We start from the raw sequence: 24,042 nt of genomic DNA, 5'->3' as shown, positions 1-24,042 counted from the left end.
GAGGGAGCCCCGGAGACGCAGCCGACAAGGTAAGTGGTGTTTATTCTTTTTAAAAACATTATTTAAGTATTTAGGGAGGCGGGTGGCGGGCAACTTCGCTACGCCCACAGAGTGGGCGTAGTGTTGCCTGCTACGCCTACTTCGCAAATGGCGAAGTAGGCAACACTACGCCCACTCCGTGGGCGTAACGAAGTAGTACGCCCAGGGTTAAACAAAACCCATTGGAAATGTAGTAAATACTGCTCCTATTCTTGCTGTGGTAGACATACACACCAGTAGCAACAAATGTAGTAATATCAGGGAACACAACCATCCCCCCAATGTGACAGAAATCTAGGTCAGAGATACTCTGGAAACAAATAGAGAAGCAAGGACCAGCTCCCAACAGACCAGTACCCATATACTAAAAAAGTATTAACTAGGGTCTCTGAACATGTCATATGACAACTACCATCCATCTCTACTCAAAAAAGATTGATAACCAGAACTAAAAGAGCTACTTCTCAAACACCACCCACACCCCAATATTTTGCAGAAATAGAAATCTTACACAGACACACCCACAGAGATGAAAAATTCTTCTTCATGACAATAACAGTCATGAAAACTATTTATCTTCTTTGCCGCCAACAACAACATACAAAAACCAAAACAACTGCGAAATGTGGATCATGGATGGCACATTCAAAGTTTGCCCCAGGCCTTTTTACAAACTATATACCATCCACGGCAAATATGAAAGCACTAACATCCCCTTCATGTACGCGCTACTCCCTTATAAGCAAAATACCACCTACATAGAGCTCCTTATGTCGTGGTGAGCCTCAGCTAGGCCGACCAGTGCTAGGGGTTCGCCCTTCTCTGCACAAAGTCCTTAGACCAATAGGAAGAAGTTGGCATTGGACTGCAATACAAAACAATGCGTTTTATTAACCTCAAGAGGTGGAACTACATTCAAACAACACCCTTCGATAGTGTATGAAGTAGCACACCGAACAGTAAGTATGCCAAGATGTTTGCTTATGTCTATCCAAAGCTTGATGTGTGTATGTCTAACAAACTGTTGTGATACGTGTGTGTGTGTATGTTAATTTAAAGGATCATTGTTGTTGTACAGTGCATGTTAAGTTCTAATGGGCACCACTACATTGTTGTCATAACCCCTAGCATTTGTTTAGTTGTTACAAGGGACAATTGTGAGTCAATAATTGAATGTGTCATTAGGGCAAGTTGTATTTCAAATTGTACTATGTTTCTCCTTCACAAGATCCTTTGGAAGTTGTGTGGTTACTGTTCCATCATGGAATTGGTATTTGGACCACTACTCTTAGACAGACAATGTTTTTGGTCAGTGATAGAATTTAGTTAGTTCACATGGATACTTGGAACTGTAATCATTTATGGTTTGTGTTGAAAATTTCTTTTGCCTGTGTAATACAACTGTTACACAACTTGAGTTTTTGCATTGTCTGTTTTCACACATGCTACCATCGCTTATAATCATGTTTTCTGCCATTTTCAAAATTTCATGAGGCAATGTTCATTGTCAGTGTGGTTCATTGTTTGACAACAGTGTGTGCAATGTTTGAATAGTTGCATGTGCTATGTGTTTTGTGATGAACATGCGTGTCTTTCCCTGTTATGTGTGATGTGACATTTCTTCACAAGATGGCAGATGATTCCTTTACTGCTACTTATGATCATGCTTGATTATACTAAGTTACCCTGAGCCAAGCTGACATTTCATGTTTCTGTCTAAGATTTTAGCACACATTCTTTCTATGCGTGTTATGCAAGATGCTTTGGAGTCCACATGATATCATTTTGGTAATGTTCAAGCACAGCGCCACAAAGTTTACAATCCAAGACTCATAGTCAAGGTAGATCTCATCTGCACGTATAGTTTATACATGTCATACAATGTTTTACTTACCATAAGTGGTATACTTGCATCACATTGACGCACAGGTGATTCATTTACACAGTTTTCCAACTACGCACAAGAGCTCTGCTGTGCATATGCTGTGACCAGTACTCCTAGTTTCTGGGGTGAGGGTTTCTCCGGTATTGGCACATAGTTCATCATTACTTTGATGAATATGTCGCCTTCACAGGGAAGGTGGTGATTTCAACACTCATGGTGTAAACACATTACATCTTACTGATCCAATTGAATCTTGTAAAATGTATGTTGCATGCATATCATGTATTATGCTGCTGATGCAAGGTCTTACACTGCATTGTAGGACAACTGACAGAGCATGTGTGAGTGAGCATGAATGTGTGCAATGCTCCCTTGACTGTGAGCTTCTGATGGGTCTGTGTACTGTGTGGTAGAATCATTGTGTATCATCTGGATGTACTTTTTCGAGCTCATGAGAAACTAGAGTTAGTGGTTCTTTGGATTGTGTGTTCTGATGTGCAAATAATGTCCAACCATCCTTCAACAACGTACTATTGTATTGTCCTTACTTCTGTAAGTTTAGAATCCCTATCACAGAACTCATGCACCTCATTTGAATATTTTCCCGATGATACTGATCATGTGTTCTACATTTGGTCAAGTGTACAATTAACAGCTGACACAGTGATTGGGTGAATATGTATTTATTTATGTGCATGTTCGGAACTATAATTACATTTGAAGGTGATTGTGCTACGAATTTTTGAATTCACAGTTAATTGATGGGTTGGAAGTGTTGTCAGTGGAAGAATAATCCGAGCAAAGTCCACAGTCAATGTGGCATTTGCTCCAACTCAAAGGCCCATCCCAGGTGGGAGAGTGCAGAGACTGTCAACATAGTCAATGAATAGCACACAGTGGAGGTGTCCTGCACATTTCTTCAATTCCTGGAGGGGACGCACGGCCATCAGTTTCTCACTTGCCATCCTTCCTTGGACGGCCCCTCCTCTTCTTAGGAGGGGGGAATCCTCATTAGCAGACTACTGTGGTGTAGGGGAATCTATGCCAGACTCCTCATCCCTCCCTGTGGCAGTTGCCGATGTTAAGGCAACAGGTGTGGAGTGCACCCGGGGAGTTGGGGCAATGTTGGTTGTTATCTGGCATAGGCATGTTAGTATGTCCCTATGCACCACTGTCAGATTATTAATTTTTGACCAGTTGGACTCCATACGGACCATGTGTTTGTCCATTCTGTCCATGTGTTGGTCCACATGGTCCATATGGTTGTCTATCTGGCCATGATGTGCAGCCTGCTATTGTTTCATGTCCCTGAGGATCCCAACCACCTGGCCAAAATCTCCTGTGCATTCACGGTACTCGTAGTAAATGCAATCTAACTCGGGGTCAGCATGATGTACGGCACCGGCTGTGGGACGTGTCCTAACACCACACACCCTCCCACCACTCCTTACCCTACCCGCACAGACATTACTTGCTGTTGCATGCACTGGCAGCTCCTGTTCTCCCTAATTGTTATCAGGGCTGGTATTTCCATCCAACTCAAGAGTGTGCTGTTGTGCTGTGCTCCCAGGGTCTTCTTGGCTGGGTGTGTGCATGGGGATGCTGGGCGTCTAAATGTTCCTGGAGGTTGCAGGAGTGTGAAGAGTACGGTAAAGTAAAAACCCGCTTTGTACATTTCTTCCTTTCAGCTTAGGACCAGAGAGTCCTGCGCTCCTGTTGAAACGTGGTAATAATCCATCAAAGGTAATTATACTCACCTCCAAAACACCCCGAACCCTAACAACATACATAACGAAGCCAAAAATTAGGAGCTATCACTGTGTTTTTCGAATTATGAAGCCACAAGACTTAATCATAACTCATAATTGGATTACTGTGATTAAGAATGAATCAGAGTATGGGGATATAATACAATCCTCACCTCCACAGTTGATAAGCATTGATCAATATTGTTACCGAGTTACTTCTAAATGTTACCTCCGTCTTAGCAAAACATGACGGTCTTCATATGGACTGCTCTTATGAATCCTTATCTTATGCAATAATTATGCATTTTTATCTTTGTATACCTCAAATAGAGAGTTATTGATGAGTGCTAAATTTGTACACCCATGTTTTTTGTGTTTCTTTCCATTACAGGTACATCATACCTACTTAGAAACAGAGTGGTAACAAAAAAAACACAATATACCGCACAAATTGTGTGAAATATTTTTATTCCGTTGTGTTTGTCCTGACGAATGCCCCTTAGACCCGGCTGGGAGAGATGGGGCAGAAACATGTTGACCTTTTCTAAAGTGATATAAAAAGATCGAGTAACACGATCTGTGATTATACCCTTTGTTTTTAACTACAAAATTTCATCCTTGGCAATTAAAGTTTAAACCAGGTGAAACTTTGTTTTATGTGAATATAACCTTTTCCTCTCGGGGGTACATACATATCTCTGGACACTACTACGCTACACCAGAGATTGCCTCAGGCTTGAGGCTGGCATACATCATGAATTTGGAACACCAAATGATAATGCCATAACGCATATGTGGGGCGGAAAAACTATATAAACCGCGAAGTATACATAGCGTTTATGAGGGTGATCCAATTAATCTACTGTAACGTAGTTACAAGTGTCCATTCTCTTTCTGATTACGTGGGGACTCTATGCCAGACTCCTCATCCCTCCCTGTGGCAGTTGCCGATGTTAAGGCAACAGGTGTGGAGTGCACCCGGGGAGTTGGGGCAATGTTGGTTGTTATCTGGCGTAGGCATGTTAGTATGTCCCTATGCACCACTGTCAGATCATTAATTTTTGACCAGTTGGACTCCATACGGACCATGTGTTTGTCCACTCTGTCCATGTGTTGGTCCACACGGTCCATATGTTTGTCTATCTGGCCATGATGTGCAGCCTGCTATTGTTTCATGTCCCTGAGGATCCCAACCACCTGGCCAAACTCTCCTGTGCGTTCACGGTACTCGTAGTAAATGCATTCTATCTCGGGGTCAGCATGATGTATGGCACCAGCTGTGGGATGTGTCCTCACACCACACACCCTCCCACCACTCCTTACCCTACCCGCACAGACGTTACTTGCCATTGCATGCACTGCCAGCTCCTGTTCTCACTAATTGTTGTCAGGGCTGGTATTTCCATCCAACTCAAGAGTGTGCTTTTGTGCTGTGCTCCCAGGGTCTTCTTGGCTGGGTGTGTCCATGGGGATGCTGGGCGTCTAAATGTTCCTGGAGGTTGCAGGAGTGGTAGCTGGGGCTGCGGATTGTACTGATGCCGCAGACTGACCAACACCGGAGGTGCCAGGTTGGTTCTCATCGCCCTAGGAGGGGTGCGAGTCATCCCCACTGGAGGCCTCAGTGTCCGCCGTTGTGCTGGAGCTGTTGGCGGGCTCTGACTCTGAATCATCTTCAGCGGTTGACCTCTATTCAGGTGTGCCTGTGGGTAATGGAGAGACACAATGTTATTTGTGGTATTTCAGGTGTTATGGTGTGATACACAGACACATATCACAGATCTGTTTATGATGTAACGTAGCCTTATTATTTCTACTCATCAATGGTCACAGACAATGTGATATTTGTTAATGTCAACTTGTGAGTGGGAAAAGATGTGCTTAACTGAGCATGTCCAGCTATATGCATCAATGTGAATGTATTTGCTATCCTTGAATGTTTGAAGTAATTGATTGTGAAGTGTCACACTATGTTGTTATTTCATACATGGTATTTTTGACTATGAAATACATACTGTAACAATTCAGATGCTTATCAGTAATTGTGCATCTGTGCTAGTCTTTGTGAAGGTTTGAGACTGTAACATTGCTGAGGAGACATGCAGACTCACTCTCCTGAGTATGTGTCAGCATTTAATAATTTGACTTGGATGAATGTGTTAATGTGAACAATCAATTACATCACATGTGTAACCTCAAATGCAATAGTATCAAGTTTCTTCTGACAAATGCATTGTTACATGCCAGTCCATTGAAACACAGATCATTAACTTGACATTCTGTAGGTGAGTCGCTAACATGAATATTGGTCCTATGTGTTATTTGTATGATCTGACACTCCCTAATGTTGCACTCACTTGACTTGTAATCGTAAATTGTATCAGAATTTGGAATTTAGAATTTAAAACATTTGTAGAGCGCAGCATTCACCATGCGGTTTCTTGGCGCTATAGTGGTAGGTCCAGCAACTGAGGGCGGAAAGAACCAGGCGGAAAGAGAATGGGCAGGTTACAAGGGAAAAGCCTGTTGAAACAAGAACGTTTTTAAATCTTTGCGGAAGGATGAGTATTGTGTGGCCGAGCGTAGGTGATCAGGGAGGGAGTTCCAGAAAGTGGGAGCCAAAGTTGAAAAATTGGCTCCACCCCATTTTTTACGCTTAAAACATGGAATTTGCAGGAGGGATTTAGAGGAGGAGCGAAGCTCTCTGATCGGGACATAATCGTGGATCAGAGAGGAAATGAAGGCAGGGCCAGTGCCCTGGCGAGCCTGAAAAACCATACAGCCGGTTTTGAAAAGGGAACGTTCCTTAACAGGGAGCCAATGAAGCTCCTTCAAGAGGGGTGTGGAATGGTGAAAGCGGGGGAGACCGTACACCAACCGGGCCGCTTGGTTCTGGATCACCTGGAGCTTCCGCAGGCTGTATGCAGGGATGCCGTTATATATGGCATTGGCATAGTCCAGCCGCGAAATCACCAATGCGGACATGATCAGCTTAAGTGCTTGGGGGGAAAAGAAACGGGAGACAGTGCGAATGGTTCGAAGAGTGAGAAAACAGGAAGAGACAACTGAGCTGATTTGTGAGTGTAGAGTGAGTTGGTTATTTATTTTGACACCCAAGGTTTTGACTGTGGAAGACGGAGTGGGGGAAGTACCAAAAGAAGAAGGCCAGAAGAGAGAATTCCAGGGACTGGAAGAACCACCAGTGAGAACCAACTCGGTTTTATCCGGGTTCAGTTTGAGATGGTTGTGGTTCATCCAGTCCCTGATGAAAATCATAATAGATTGGAAGTTTAAGATAGAGAGGGGTGAAGAAGAAAGATTGAAGATGAGCTGGAGGTCATCCGCGTAATTGTACACGGTGACCTCCAGCTGCTGAAGTGCAAAGATTAGAGGAAAGATATAAAGGTTAAACAATAAGGGAGAAAGAGAAGAACCCTGAGGGACACCACAAGTGACTTGTAAAGGTGTGGTAGTGAAATCCCCAAGCCGAACCGCCTGGGTGCGGTCCCTCAGGAAGGAGGAGAGCCAGACCAGGGCTTAGCCCTCTATTCCCGCCGCCCTGACACGTGAAAGTAGGATGGTATGGTCCACCGTGTCAAAGGCGGCGGAGAGGTCGAGGAGCACCAGCGCCTTGCGATTGTCATGATCCATACCCTCCCTGAGGTTGTCCAGGACCGACACCACAACCGATTCGGTAGAGTGCCTGGGACGGAAGCCGGCCTGTCGAGAAGCTAAGCCTCCATTTGCTTCTACGTGGGCGCTGAGTACCGAGGTGACATGGTGCTCAAGCACCTTGCCCAGGTAGGGTAACAAAGAGATGGGGCGGTAGTTTGTAATCCTGCACAGCGCCCACAGCAGGTCTGTGTGCTATTTAGCTTTGAGAGGTTCTGCAATGTCACAACATGGTTGTTGTTCTGCCTGTGTTAATATAGCATGCTTTGTAAAGGTGTGCAATGTGAGAAGACATATTGGTGTAGATGGCTTTTCATCACTTTGCACACATGTCAATATCTTTCTGTTGTACAATTTCTCGCTGCATACATTTTCACATGATCAGTTCATGTTCAATCTAATTGATTTGCATGGACAGAGGAGTCTCCCAAGGATGAACATTTGCCTCTTCATGTTCAGAGCTGTGTGGTACAGTGTATAAATATGTTGAGTTGGTCTGCGTTGACTTCTACACCAGTTCCCAATGGCAAACAGATCATCTTGCTCATCATTGTCAGAGGATCAATGACAATGAGGGTAGTATTTTTCCAAAGTATTTCAATTCCTGATGCGGTGAGGGGTTTCACTATTGTGTGCACAGTGAGAGATTTATACCATACAGATTATTTTTAGAAAAATCAATCATGTAACGCTCTACTTCCCGCAGCCGACCTTCAAAGCCACAAAAACCAAAACACACACTATTGAAAGGAGCGTCTATGTAAGTATCGATTTCGTGTATCAGAGAATTGGAATTTAGATGTTTAACACATAATTATTCTGAAAGGCAGCAGAGAGCAATATACAAAGGAAGAGGAGTATTAACTGGGAAGCATTCTAGATATCCCAATAAGTAGTTTTCTTTTATGCAGTTATTCAGTCATTAAGAAAAATTTCTCCAATCTGGAATATTGTAATGACGGTTACCTGTGTCTCTGAACTCACTTGAAACTCAAGCCCCGATGATGTCCCAGTAGGGACGACACACGTAGGCTGTAGCTGTGGAATTGTGGCATTTATGAAAATAGTGCAGTAAAGCGGATTTGTTCTTCGACTTGAACTTGTACTACACAATAAAAGATTTGAAGACATCATTTAAGAACAAGGCCTGCAGTGAATCTTTTGGTCATGTTGTTGGTTTTGAAAATTGCATAACTTGATGCACAAGATCGATACTTACATAGACGTTCCTTTCGATAGTGTGTGTTTAAGTATTTTTCCAAGCTTGCTGCTATTGCTGACTGATGTTGGAGTTGCTTTATTGCTTTTATTGTATTGCCTGTAGTTTCACTGTTATGTCTGTGACTGCTGTTGTCTGTCTTCCACGCTGCCTGTACGTGGTCCGTGCCCCTTTGTCTTACCTCTGTTTCCCTCGCTGTCCCTCTGCTCTCTCTGCCAGGTCTTTCCTTCTGTACCCCTCGCTGCCCCTGTGTCTCTGCCCGGTTATCCCTTCTGTACCCCTTGCTGCGCCCGTGCCTCTCTGCCCGTTCTGCCCTCTGCTCCACTCGTTTTACCCTCATTTTTTGTGCCTCTCTGCCCTCTGTTCCACTAGTTTGTCCCTCGTTTTTTTGTGCCTCTCTTCCCTCTGTTCCACTAGTTTGTCCCTCATTTTTCTGTGCCTTTCTGCCCTCTGTTGCACTTGTTTTTTCCTCATTTTTTGTGTCTTTCTGCCCTCTGTTCCACTCGCTTTTCCCTCATTTTTTGTGCCTTTCTGCCCTCTGTTCCACACGTTTTCCCCTCCTTTTTTGTGCCTTTCTGCCCTCTGTTCCACTCGTTTTTCCCTCGTTTTTTTGTGCCCTTGTGCCCTCTGTTCCACTGGTTTTTTTGTGCCCTTCTGCCCTCTGTGCCACTTGTTTTTCCCTCGTTTTTTGTGCCTCTCTGCCCTCTGTTCCACTCGTTTTTCCCTAGTTTTTTGTGCCTTTCTACCCTCTGTTCCACTTGTTTTTCCCTTGTTTTTTGTGCCTTTCTGCCCTCTGTTCCACTCATTTTTCCCTAATTTTTTGTGCCTTTTTCCCTCTGTTCCGCTCTTATTTTCCTCGTTTTTTGTGTCTTTCTGCCCTCTGTTCCACTAATTTTTCCCTTGTTTTTTGCACCCTTCTGCCCTCTGTTCCACTCGTTTTTTGTGCCCTTCTGCCCTCTGTGCCACTCGTTTTTCCCTCGTTTCTGTGCCCCTTTGCCTTCTGTTCCACTTGTTTTTTTGTGCCTTTTTGCCTTCTGTGCCACTTGTTTTACTATTGATTTTTTTGCCCCTTTTTCATCCTGTTACCTTTGTTGTCCCTCACCGCCCTCGCCGGTGTGCCCCCTGTGGCCCACCCCCTGACTGCCCACTGCCCATTCGCTGCCCCCGCCTCCGGCCTCCTAGCTGCTCCTCCCTCCTCCCTCCCCATATATGCCAGCCGCTGCGCGGCCGCGCTGCTGGCACATAGAAGGCGCGCCTAAGACAAGCCCGCCTGTGCCTGTCCACGCCTGGACCACGCCCAGCACCAGAAACCCTGGCCGCCGCACCCTCATGACGACCGCCGCCACTACGAAGCCAGCACTCTGCAGAATCCTGGGCCTTTCCCAGTCAGGGTTCCGCAGCAACCACAGCACTGAGACTGCCTTCATCGCCACCACTGACCGACATCAGGACCCTGCTGGACAACAGCGAGACCACAGCACTCATCCTCCTAGACCTCTCTGCCACCTTCGACACCGTCTGCCACCACACACTACGCGCACGCCTCCACGTCGCAGGGATCCGAGACAAGGCTCTGGATTGGACCACCTCCTTCCTCTCCGGTAGAACCCAGACTGTCCGCCTCCTCCTATTCCATTCCAAAGCCTCCAAGATCATCTGCGGCGTACCCCAGGGATCCTCCCTCAGCCCGACGCTGTTCAACATTTACATGGCCCCGTTCGCACACGTAGCCCGACAGCACAAACTTAACATAATCAACGCTCTAAATGACCAAGCAAGTCAACGCTGTCTCCTCCTCCTGCTTCAACAGCCTCCGCATGCTCCGCAAGATCTACAGATGGATCCCGACAGATACAAGAAAGACAGTCACCCAGACCCTCATCAGCGGCAGACTCGACTATGGAAACGCCCTTTACGCGGGAGCCCCGACCAAGCTCATCAAACGACTACAACGCATCCAAAACGCCTTGGCACGACTGATCATTGATGTACCATGCCTCGGCCTCATTACCCCCCACGTGAGAAACCTGCACTGGCTCCCCGTCAACAAGAGTTTGTCCTTCAAGCTCCTCACCCACGCACACAAGGCACTCCACAAGACTGGCCCAGCCTACCTCAACAGACGGCTCTCCTTCTACATGCCCAACTGCCAACTACACTCCACCGACCTCTCACTCACCACCGTACCGCGCATCTGAAGAACAACCATCGGTGGGAGATCCTTCTCCCACCTTGCCGCCAAGACATGGAACACCCTCCCACTGAGCCTACGACAGACCCAAGACCTGTTGAACTTCAGGAGGATACTCAAGACCTGGCTGTTCGATCAGTAGCGTCCCCCCCAGCAACCTTGAGACCCTCGCGGGTATGCTGTGCACTTTACAAATGATTGATTGATTGATTAACCAGCAAACAAAACAAAACTATCTCTCTTCCTAGACTACTTTGAAGACACTTGGGTGGGAAGGCTACATATGTCTGAGCACCGGAGACAAACAAAGTTTCAAATCACCTGGTGGAACTTCTACAATAGCACTGTAGCTCAAAAAGCAACAAGCATTGGAAATGCAATAGGTCTCGCATTAGGAAAGTTTGAGCTATTGGTCTTATAAATGACATTTTTTTTATTTATGTGTTGTTTTTTAAAATAGCTAAATTAATAGCTTTGTCATTTACAATGCCAATAGTTATAACTTTCGCAAATGTGACTCCTATAGCATTTGTAATGCAACATGTTTTGTATTTACGTGACTTAGATGTATTGATATTACAAATAACAATGGCTTTTAACTTTTTTAAATAATTAATACCTAAATAAAAGTGATTGTAATTTATAATGGCAATAGCTTAAACTTTTGTAAATAACTTTAGTGAAGATTATGTTCAGTGTATTTTATTGTGACGAAAATCCAAGAACAGAAGTGAAATATAAACATCTTTTTTGACATTTGTAATAAAGCTTGAAACATTGAGAGAACATATTTGAACCAGTGATGCTGTGGTGATGCTGAGTGATGCTGTGGTTGCGCTGAGTGATGCTGTGTTTGAGCTGAGTGATGCTATGAGAGAGCTGAGGGATGGAGACAACATAGCAGAGTGTTGAGAGGGGCCATAACAAGAAAGGGTACAGAGAGAGAGAGGGGGTAGGGAGAAGGTCTGAGGGGTGGGAGAGAGGCATGGGAGAAGGTAAGAGAGAGACGGCAGTGACAGTGACGACGCGAGGGAAAAGAGAGATGTCGCCATAGCATCCATCAGCCTATGCCACCTACAGAGACCCACACACCCATATGTAAAACTGCGCCGCATTACTTAGGAACCTGCAGTTATAAACATGTATGTCTATAATGCTTGCACATATAGAGAGAGCGTTTCATACGAGACCTGGTGTTTGAAAGCACCCTAATAATTTCTCAATAAAATAAGCATTGTAAAATAACAGATGTTGCTTTTACCACTCACTTTACCAACCTCAGAAGGATGACAGGCTCGGTCGGCATTGCCAGGATTTCAAATGGCGACTTTCAGATCACTAAATTTGCCAGCAGGAAGTATTCAACTCGCTGTGCTATCTTGCAGACAGCAAACCAATAAAGCGATGAGCTATACCCAGCCCAGTGGGAAAATGTGACTTTCAGCATTTTCTATGAAAAGTTTTTTTCCGTCAGTCATCACACAATCCATAATTCCGTTATTTAATTGACAGTTATTAAAAGTGTTGCACATAGACACTTTAGGAATGTTAACCAGTCATCTTCAGTCGTTTATTGCTGTAGTCCGGCATATAAACAAGCGACAATGTTGCCCAAGATGAATAAACTTCCCCCAGTGGAAAGATCTTTGTCCTGAGCAGGAAACAAAAAACGCACGGCCTGATGCACATAAGAGTTTTGCAGTGTAAAATCTGTAATTTGGAAAATTACAGGCTTTATAGAGACACAGCCCTAAATCGCAATATACTTAAGGTTCATTACAAGACGTAAATAAATGTCTTTGTGACTCACAATGCGTTCTTTGGCACATAATATGGATTGATAGGAAAAGGTGGCATAAACTGGGCGTCCCTACTGATTCGAAAATCTTTAATGGGTGTTGGGTCCCCCCACCAAAACTGGGGGTGCCCATTCACAAAGTGGTCCCTGTCTGCGAGCGCCACTTGCATTTTTAAATGTGAGGGTGTGGGGACAGGGGGAAGCATGCAGGGGACCCCCAAATGCGCTTCACTTCACTCCCAGGGGCAGAGGCTGAAATCCATAAAATAAAAGAGCATTTTGCGACTGTGACTGCAGGGACGGGGTATACTGTCCCTCGCAGGCCTCCGTCCCGCCCAGCCCTTTCAGTAGGGTTCAGACTCAATCTGTTGGCGTTGCTGCTTGGGGATTCCGGTTAGCAAACCTGTTGGCAGCTGTGCAAGGCCTTGTTGCACGTCGTCTTGGGCGGGGCCCCACTCGCTGAAGTTTAAACCACCGCCGAGTGAGGCACATGAAATGAGATCTGCTGTTTTACACTGGTTTTAAACTGAAAGAGGTGCCACATAATTATAGCATAATTTTCCTTTCTTTGCTGCATAAACAAGTCAACTCTGCCACATAGAAAGAGAGAAAGGGGGTGGGAGAGAGAGGGGGTGGGAAAGAGAAAGAGTTAAAGCGAGAGAGAGGGAGAGCGAGAGAGAGAGAGAGAGAGGGGGAAAGAGAAAGAGATGGAGAGAGAGAGAGAGAGAGAGAGAGAGAGAAAGGAGAGAGAGAGAGGAAGGAGAGAGAGGAGAGAGAGGGGGAGAGAAAGGAGAGAGAGAAAGGAGAGAGAGAGAGAGAGAGAGAGAGAAAGGAGAGAGAGAGGAGAGAGAGGGAGAGAGAGGGGGGAAAGAGAAAGAGATAGAGTGAGAGAGAGGGAGAGAGAGAGAGGGAGGGAGAAAGAGATGGAGAGAGAGAGAGAGAGAGAGAGGGAGAGAGAGAAAGGAGAGAGAGAGAGGGGGTAGGGAGAGATGGAGAGAGAGAGAGAGTGGAGAGAGAGAGAGAAAGGAGAGAGAGAGAGGAGAGAGAGAGAGGGGGGAGAGTGAGATGGAGAGAGAGAAAGGAGAGAGAGAGAGAGAAAGGAGAGACAGAGAGAGAAAGAGAGCAAATGCGCCCTGGTGGGAGCTGCAGCCTTCGCACTATTTCTAAAGAATCTCGTAATGTCATTTTAATTATCTTCCCTATCTATAAAGTTATTTTGAGTATTTCCCTCATTTTTTCTATTCCGGTATTTTTAGCTGGGAATATTTTTCTATTCGTGGAGGAAGAAAGAGCTAGCGGGGATGGGTGGGGGGAGGGCGGTGAAGAGAGATGGGGAGGGAAGTGGAGAGACCGGGAGGAAGAGGAGGATGAGAGAGGGTGAAAGGAAGAGAGTCGACGAGCGAGAAGCAGACAGACAGACGGAGCGGAGATGGGAGAGAGGAGGGGTGAACACGAGAGGAGACAGAGGGGTGGACGTGGGTTCAAAGGGGGGGTGAGTGGACAGGCCCAGGATGTGGACACTGGAGAGAGCGGGAAAGAAAGGGGGAGAAAGGACAGAGCGAGAGAGAAAAGATGGATGGGATAGGGGGGTCGGGGTGGGAGGGGGAGACCTCATAACTGAGTGCCTCGGTTATTCTCAGTGCCCTCACGGCCCTACGGCTGTGGGTGTGAGCGAGGTGTGTCGGTGTAAAGCCTCGGGCGGCACAGGCCTTGAATGTAGTGTGCACTCAAAACGTGATTTACCAAAATAATCTGTGGAGAGAAAAATGCGTAAAAAGATAAATCTGTATAAATAGAGGACAGAAAAGGATTCATTGTGGCGTGAACTTAGAAGAGTGCGGAAGTAGGTACTGAATGCCAGTGGTGTAAAAGGGCGTCAGAGAACAGCCGGAGCTGCAGACCGGGGGGCAATGGATACTGGGTGTCCTCGAGGGTACAGAGTGCGTCGTTACAAGCAGAGGGACGAGAAGTAGGTTAAAGGTGGGGAGAGTAAGAGGGCACAGCCATTGATAACAAAATAATAAACATTGATTAAAATAGAATGAGACACGGCCTAACGCCAGTGGTGTAAGGGCGTCAGAGAACAGCCGGAGCTGCAGACCGGGGGGCAATGGATACTGGGTGTGCTCGAGGGTACAGAGTGCGTCGTTACAAGCAGAGGGACGAGAAGTAGGTTAAAGGTGGGGAGAGTAAGTGGGCACAGCCATTTATAACAAAATAAAAAACATTGATTGAAATAGAAGGAGACACGGCCTGTCGGCCGTGAAACTGAAAGCACGGCCGCCTGGCCGTGAAAAAGCCTTTGATGCAGCAGGGGGCAATTAGGGGAGGAGAATGGCTGGTCTGAGGCAGAGCGCAAAGCCTTTGATGCACAGGAGGCGGAGCGGGAAGAGCTACTGGTGGCACCAAGCTGACGATTTGATGCTGTGCACGCGCATTTTAACTTATTGCGCTTGCGTATTGAGCAAAAAAGCGCACATGCACCGCATCAAATCACCAGTCTAGTTAAACTCCTGTTTAAGCCCCTATAGTCTCGCTCCGCTCAATGTGCATGCGCATTGACAGGCGAGACCTAAAAACTAATAACGCAGTGGAAGGATAGCACAATGCCTTCCAATCCACAATAGAAAGAGGACAACCAACCTTACACAAACTAATAGAAGCCATAAAAAGAACAGAGCTATCAAGTGCTAAAATCCCCAACTAAAATCGTCCCTAAACTCAGTAAACAAACAAAATCAATGTATGAATACCTGCAACATGAAACGCAACTATTTCTAAACACCTAAGGGCTACAATACCTAGACATGATTTCTAAATTGATATTATAAACAAATAACAATCCTAAACATCATAAACAATTTAAAATCACAAAACATTTAAACTACACAATTCTACTTTTTTAAATTAATAATTATAATAATCTCATTTAAAAATTAAAAATGGACTTATAAATATATGACATAATATAATCATAAAAAGAAAAAAGAAACAAACAAACCAAATGTAAACAACGTGAAACCTGCAAAGGTAAAAAAAGAACACCCTCCCACTATAACATGTACAAACCCACAAGCATCAATATCAACAATAAATACAACATAACATAATTAAACAAAACATAACTGACACTCTATAAAACTCTACTTCTATCCAACACTACGTCAAACACATAAAACACTTAACTACCAAAACAACACCAAAAACAAACAATTAATATCCTAACAAATCTAACTACACTACTACTACTTCGCCTCTACCCTAAAACGACCTTAAAAGTTAAATAAATCAAACTTAAATTAAACAACGAAACACAGCTCCCAACCGCATGGTAACGTCTTGCAAAATGACCTATAAATGTAACACATGGACAGAAAAGTGAGAAAAAGGAAAAAAATGTCTGCTTAATAAAAATGAAAAGAGACCGTCTCCCCATGGACAAAAATGTAGAAATAATCCAAACAATCCAAAAAATGAAATGCTTATTTTTATTTATTGTAAAGTTTTTTTTTACAAATGTTTAAACAAGGTAGAACAATTGTAAAATATCCATTAAATATTATATTATCAAAAAACAAAAAATATAATATTTCATTTGTATTTAAAAGTATGTTTGTTTCATGTACTCACCTAGGAATTATGAAATAGAGTAAGATTATTGTAAATGTGCAACCCATATAACTATGTTTTATTAAAAAATGTATGCTACAAAATTATATTTGAATTGTTTTTAATTATTTAATATATTGAATATTATTTTCTTAATAATAATATTTAAGCTATTAAATATAAAAACATTTACAAATTATTAATTTGTAAAATACATATAATTTGTGCAACAAATATAAAATTATATTAAATGTATTAAAAAAAATCAAAATGTTCTAAAATGTTTCCCCTTACTCATGAATTATGATATATATATGTATATATATATATATATATATATATATATATATATATATATATTCACTGAAAAAACCATAGGTTATAGACCATATATAGTTAGGAATTAGCATTTAAAAAACCTTATTTTACTCACACAAAACCATTGAAATTCCATATATAGTTAGTTGCACTAACTATATATCGCGCACCTGCAATCCACTGCTGATCATGTCACATATTACATCATTCATGACATGGTCAGTGACATCACTGATGACATCACTGATGACATCTCAAATGACATCACTGATGACATCACTGATGACAACATCCAGTGACTGTATGTTTCTGTAAAGTTAAAATATATCTTACATATTGAAGAATGAGTGGATGTATAAGTGTCTGGATGAAGGATTTAGTAGGTGCGTGACTGACTGTATGAGTGAGTGATTAAATGTGTCTCACTGAATGCATGGGTTAGTGACTAAACTGTCTTAATTTGTGCATCATTATGTCTGTTGTTCTGTAAACTGCTGCATGTGTTGATCATTAGCTATACGAGAGGCTATATGTGTTATTAATTGCTTGCCCAAGTATTTCTATGGGAGATTGAGTTTGTGTGGGGGTGGCTGGAAGGTGTGTGACTCTATGCATAGATGTGTGAACAGTTTATTCACTAGGTGTATGAGTTCAAGAGTGCATGTGGAAACAGCTACATGGGCAGTTGACTGTGTGCATGAGTGTATTGATGAGCGAATGGATATCTCAATGCTACATGTCATAGTAAGTACATATGTAAAACACAGTACATGTGAGAGTTGGCATATATAAATAACTGTGCATGAGAGCCACCGAATGAGTGAGTGGTTGTATCGATCATTGTGAACTTGTATCAGGGATTGTATAAGAGAGTAAATATGTGTTAGTATATGTTTCAATAAGTAAGGTGTGTTTAACTGTATAGTTGAAGAAATGGAGGTGAGATTGTTTCTTTGCATGACTGACTGGGTGTGTGAGTAACTCCATGGATGAGTGGCAGTGTGTGAGTGTCTGTATACACTGAGTGTATCTAAGGTTATATTAGAGTCTGAAGAGGTTTATCGTATTAGCACAAGAATGATGTCAAATGAGATGTCATCAGTGATGTCATCAGTGATGTCATTTGAGATGTCATCAGTGATGTCATCAGTGATGTCACTGACCATGTCATGAATGATGTAATATGTGACATGATCAGCAGTGGATTGCGGGTGCACGATATATAGTTAGTGCAACTAACTATATATGGAATTTCAATGGTTTTGTGTGAGTAAAATAAGGTTTTTTAAATGCTAATTCCTAACTATATATGGTCTATAACCTATGGTTTTTTCAGTGAATTTCAATGGTTTTTTAATAGCAAATATCATAAGCTGTCGAATGTCAAGTACGTGGTAAGTGAAAACATTTTCGTGTTTATGCACACTGATCTGCTTTGAATGGTGCCCCCCCCCCTCATTTCTATTAGGAGTACTCTCTCTTTGCAGATAGTGAAAGGTAGTTAACGCAGGTCTTTGCCCCCATTGTAATCCGTCGTGCCTGCTTCTCTCTCCATTTGATTGATTGTTATCCAAGTATTTACTGTTTTAGAATTAGTTCTCTTTGGTTCATTCTCTATTTACAAACAAACACAGAGTCGCAATACTCTGTTTAGTCTTTGCAGATAACGAAAAATCGTGTAAAAAAAAAAGAAAAGGAATCGAGCAAAATCAGTAGGCCACTAATGGGATCTCTTTTTGACCTCGCTAAAATAGAAACATTAGGAACAACCCCTCATGACAAATACAAAACTAGTGAGATGAACTGAACTCCACACAATGATGGCTGCAAAACAGCTCGGCTCCGCCACCCACCCCGCCCAAAATAACGATAAAGAACGGCTGCCATGATTGGTTGCGGAATGACCACGACGGAGCTACGAAATGGTGCTGCTCTCATGCTAACCCCAGCTTCAGTCTGAAACATCCAGAAACACTGTAGACTACCAATTCGATCAGTTCCGGTAGCGCCCCAATGTAACCCGGTAGAGAAGAACTAGCTCTCCCCTCTTTGACTGATGGTTCTTGTTGCCTGTCCCTTCTGTTGTCATTTAACAGAACTATTTAGCCTGCTGAAAGGGGTTGTGTTCCGACCGCTGGTTGGTGGAGACATTTTGACTATATTCTGTACCTGCGTTGTCGCGTAATGCGTCATATGACGCGCCGCGTTAGCGCATCCGGAAGTCATCCGGGGCGCGCAGCGCGTAACGTAAGCATAACAAGTCATGTGACTTGTTAATAAAACTTTTCATTGGTTCATTTTACTTTTCTTATTGTAATGATGAAAGGCTTGGTCATATGACCTAAAAATTACGCTTTTCATTACTTCCGAACATTATTTTTTCTTAAATATATGTTATAATGTTCCAGGCTAATGTACTTTCCCGGAAATTTTACAACTGTCCTGCAAGTAAAATATATTCTTTTTTCGAGAAAAAGAGCGTTTCTTCGTCCCATGACGGAGCCGTTGAGCAAAAGAGGGTCGACCTGCTGTCTTAGTCGCCGATACGCCTGAATATGAGATTCTTATCGATCACTTTATGTTGCAGGAATAGAAAACACAACAGCCCTTGACCATTTATCTTTACTGCGTTCCTTCGTATTATACCTTTTACCCTTCATGTAATTGGTCTGCTTTATTTCACTTGCCTTTTAATGATTCTAAAACAGTCACTATTATTAAAAACTTTACCAATGTATATACTACTACCATGTTTTCTTTTAAAAACCTTTATTGAGAAAATTTCATTATACAAATACGAGCCTATAACCACGTGGGCCTGCCACAGAGCAAACTGTAATCGTATATGATGAATAGACATTTACACTGTAGAGGAACGTAACGGGCGGGCCATTAGGTTGCAAGAACTAAGGTGTCTAACAGTTACGGAATCGGTGGACGTACATTTTATAATTAAAATACGACAGGGCCAGTTACAATAAAATTATCTAGATATACATTTGCGGGCAAGTACCATGGGTGACGTTAATTCGAACTTTCAACAGTACAGTAATCAATAACACATCAGAACTTAATATCAATAGGGATGTCGAAATATTCAATCAATTCTCGTCCCCGCCCGCCATGTGCTTCAAAACTGCATACGTATCTCGTGATTTCAAGGTTCTGCAACCAGTACACAACAAGGAGTTACGAGTCCCATTTATTCTGGCGCCATTTTGGGCGAGGACGGGCAGGTCCAGGATATAGTCAAAATGTCTCTACCAACCATCGACTATGATGATGTTCATATGCTGTATTTATTAGAGTAACACTCATCTGTCCACATGAAATTAATTTGCCACAATCTAAACATGTCATTTTAATCTTTCCAAAGTTCTTCTAAATATTTGGGACCGTTTCCCTTGCCTCTGAAGCTCTCAGTGCCACTTCTTTGATGAATGTACTAGCAGGTCAGGGGTTCTCCTCCAAATCTCTCTTTTATGCAGCACTATAATTAATTGGTGCCACCTCTCCATATGACGATGCATGGTATAGTTACCACAACTATATTTTTTTTCGGTTCCTCTGGAGAGTTCATCGTGGCAGATGAAGCGTGTAACGTACCGGGCATTTACCTTTTTTTGCATGTACAGGAAAGGAAAAAAAAATCGAGCGTCCGAGTTCTAAGGTGTCCCAGGGCCATTTTGGTGGACCAGGCCCAAATCCAAAGAACAGCCATCTCACAGGCTAATGGGGCGACCCACGCCGAGTTTCAGCATTGTAGGATGACCACACAAGTACAGCAACTTGCTAGACATCACCTCGGTGCCATCCGGATCTCGGCGCCCCACTGCAGATGAAGTGCCTCTCAACTATGAAACCACCACGGTGACATCCGGATCTTGGCGCGTTGTGCTGCCTTCGGCCTATTCGCACATCGGTCCGCTACTGACGCCATCTCACAGGCTAATGGGGCGACCCACGCCGAGTTTCAGCATTGTAGGATGACCACACCAGTACAGCAACTTGCTAGACATCACCTCGGTGCCATCCGGATCTCGGCGCCCCACTGCAGATGAAGTGCCTCTCAACTATGAAACCACCACGGTGACATCCGGATCTTGGCGCGTTGTGCTGCCTTCGGCCTATTCGCACATCGGTCCGCTACTGACGCCATCTCACAGGCTAATGGGGCGACCCACGCCGAGTTTCAGCATTGTAGGATGACCACACCAGTACAGCAACTTGCTAGACATCACCTCGGTGCCATCCGGATCTCGGCGCCCCACTGCAGATGAAGTGCCTCTCAACTATGAAACCACCACGGTGACATCCAGATCTTGGCGCGTTGTGCTGCCTTCGGCCTATTCGCACATCGGTCCGCTACTGACGCCATCTCACAGGCTAATGGGGCGACCCACGCCGAGTTTCAGCATTGTAGGATGACCACACCAACTTGCTAGACATCACCTCAGTGCCATCCGAATCTTGGCATCTCAACGCCTAGTGGTATCTTCCATACAAAAAATATTGTTACGCTGCCTTTGGCCCCATTCGCACATCAGTCCGCAACTTAGACATCACCTCGGTGCCATCCGGATCTTGGCATCTCAGCGCCTTGTGGTGTCAGTCAGAAAATATTGTTGTGCTGCCTTCGGCCTATTCGCACATCGGTCCGCTACTGACGCCATCTCACAGGCCAACGGGGCGCCCCACGCCGACTTTCAACATTGTAGGATGGCCACAGAAGTGCGACAACTTACTAGACACCACCTCGGTGCCATCCGGATCTTGGCGCGTTGTGCTGCCTTCGGCCTATTCGCACATCGGTCCGCTACTGACGCAAACTCACAGGCCAACGGGGCGCCCCACGCCGACTTTCAGCATTGTAGGATGGCCACACCAGTGCGGCAACTTGCTACACACCACCTCGGTGCCATCCGGATCTTGGCGCGTAGTGAAGCTACAGCAGCTGCAAATAAGCTTCAGACAGTGTTACAACCGCTGCTCAGAACTCTCAACTATGACACCACCTCGGTGCCATCCGGATCTTGGCGCGTTGTATTGCCTTCGGCCTATTCGCACATCGGTCCGCTACTGACGCCGCCTCACGTGCCAACGTATTTTCTCCGCATTTTATACCCTATGCCGGATAACAGGTCATGTGACTTGTTTATAAAACTTTTCATTGGTTCATTTTACTTTTGGTTTCCGAATGATGGAAGGCTTGATCATATGACCTAAAAACAACACTTTTCATTGGATGAAAACTTTTTTTTTCCCCCAAACGATGAAAGCCCCACCTTGTTTCTGGATGTTTCAGACTAAACTGGCGTCAGCATGAGAGCACCACCATCTCGTAGCTCCGTCGTGGTCATTCCGCGAGCAATCATGGCAGCCGCTCCACACCAGAAGCCTGCAGGAGTCGGGGCCCCCAAAACTTTTGATGAATTCTCAAGGCGGAGGGGACGCTTTCGAGAATGGGGTCCAAGACCTAGCAGACAAGCGTCCGATTTCCAAGGTGTCCCAGGGCCATTTCAGTGGACCACGCCCAAAAAGGAAAGAGCCTGCCGCCATTTTGAGAGTCCTGTGGCAGCCGCCTTTCGCTGCACCGCAAGAGTGGGCGCAACTCAGCTGAATGGCGGATTTTGACACAGTGGACCAAAAGCGGACGGAATGGCAACTGAAACGGTAAAGGGGCGCCCCACTAAAACAGATGAGACTCCACCTGGAGAGGCCCGTTCACGCCGCCTCCCCCGGGGCGCTCCACTCCGTTATTCGGAGCAGCATTGTAGGATACCAAAACCAGTGCGGCAACTTACTGGACATCACCTTGGTGCCATCGTTCTGCTGCCTTGGAACTATTCGCACAACAGTTTGCTACTGATGACCCACCCCCCGCGACGCCCCACGCCGTTATTTGCTGGGTGGCAACTTACTAGACATCACTTTCGTGTCATCTAGATTTCGGCGCGTTCTGCTGCCTTGGAACTATTCGCACAACAGTTTGCTACTGATGACCCACCCCCCGCGACGCCCCACGCCGGAAATCTGGACGTTGTGCTGCGTTGGGACTATTCGCACAGCCGACCGCTACTTCGTTGTTTTTCTCTAAAAATGTTTATATGTTATTACTATTTTTGTTTTCTTGTATATATTTATAAATTATTAAAGTTTTATAATCTTACTACTTTGTCGGAGTGCTATATATTTTTAATGTGACACATAATTGTAAAAACTTTGATGTACAAAGAGTCATCCCTGGAATCTTCCGCTTCACGCTCGGTCCCCTCCCCAATCACAATACAGGATGGTTTTCAGATAATAGCAACGCTTCTTATGTGACGGATCTCATCGAGTGTGGGCCTTGATCTACTATAACTCCTTTGAAGAGGGGTGATTCTTTACAGCTGTGGCCATAAACTACATCTGCAGGGCTAGCTGATAGCCTAGGACCGGCCTGGACAATCGGACACAGAGGAAAAGGAGTGTCAGAGGGATCGGTAGTGAATAGGGCGAAAGGGAGGTGTCGGGCGGGCACAGGGTGTGATTCTCAGGGAAGAGCAGCGCAGATGGGGGGAGGTTTATTACCCATGCATAAGACAGAGAGCGGGGGTGACCACTGCCTGGGTGAGATGCTTGCGAGGGTGGGGAGCCATGCTAAGGATCGACAGCGTGCACAGAGTGGGTCTGGTCAAGGCATCTAAAATGGCTGCCGTGCACGACAAAAGTGTGGCATTTGAAAAAAGACAAGATGGCGCACACAATGTTTTTCAACAATTCCTGATTTCCTTCGAATCGAACGTTAACAGACGTTGGGGCATATTACCAAAGTTAAGCGATATTTATCCCTAACGATGCATTGCAAAGATTTTTTTACCGTCAGAAATTATCGCAGATAAACCTTGCTATTATCAAGGTTTATCGCAAATACGATAAAAAACGAGCGCAATGCATTAATATCGCTGAAAACTCCGCGATATTCATGCATTACCGAGCTAATGCTCTTAGCCATGTTATCCACCTCCCATTGGATAACATGGCTAAGAACTGCTCAGGGCAGCTGTTACTTTTTGGAGATATTCGCGCTTATCTCGAATATTTCCAAAAGTTGATAATAGGAGATAGCGATGTTAGCGACTGTTTCCAGTCGCTAACATCTTGGCATGCCCACTTTGCATGTCATTAGTGATAAATATCACTCACATGCAAAGTGGGACCCAAGATGGTCGCTATCTCCTACTAGCCGTCGCTAACTGGTGTTAGCAACAGCTAAGTAATACAGATATAATTTTATCTCCGCGAAGCGGAGCGCTGTTACAGATATATATCTTGTTTTTGAACGTTAATTTCTCAAAATGCACTGAAGCACATATATTGAGACATAGCAAAGGCACATCGGGCTACCAGTCCCTAATATTTTACCAAGTTTCGTGCAAATCCATTCAGCCGTTCGATTATTATTATTATTTTTTTTTTTTGCCCCGCGGGGCCCTTTTAAAACCTCCACATCAAACCTAGGGGGTCAGCGAGGATCTACTATGCCCCCTTATGGTCATTTGCCCCTTCGCTTTGGCCTCCTCT

Source organism: Lissotriton helveticus, chromosome 6, assembly GCF_964261635.1.
Source record: "Lissotriton helveticus chromosome 6, aLisHel1.1, whole genome shotgun sequence".
Taxonomy (NCBI): Eukaryota; Metazoa; Chordata; class Amphibia; order Caudata; family Salamandridae; genus Lissotriton; species Lissotriton helveticus.
Note: the sequence above shows the minus strand (reverse complement) of the source record.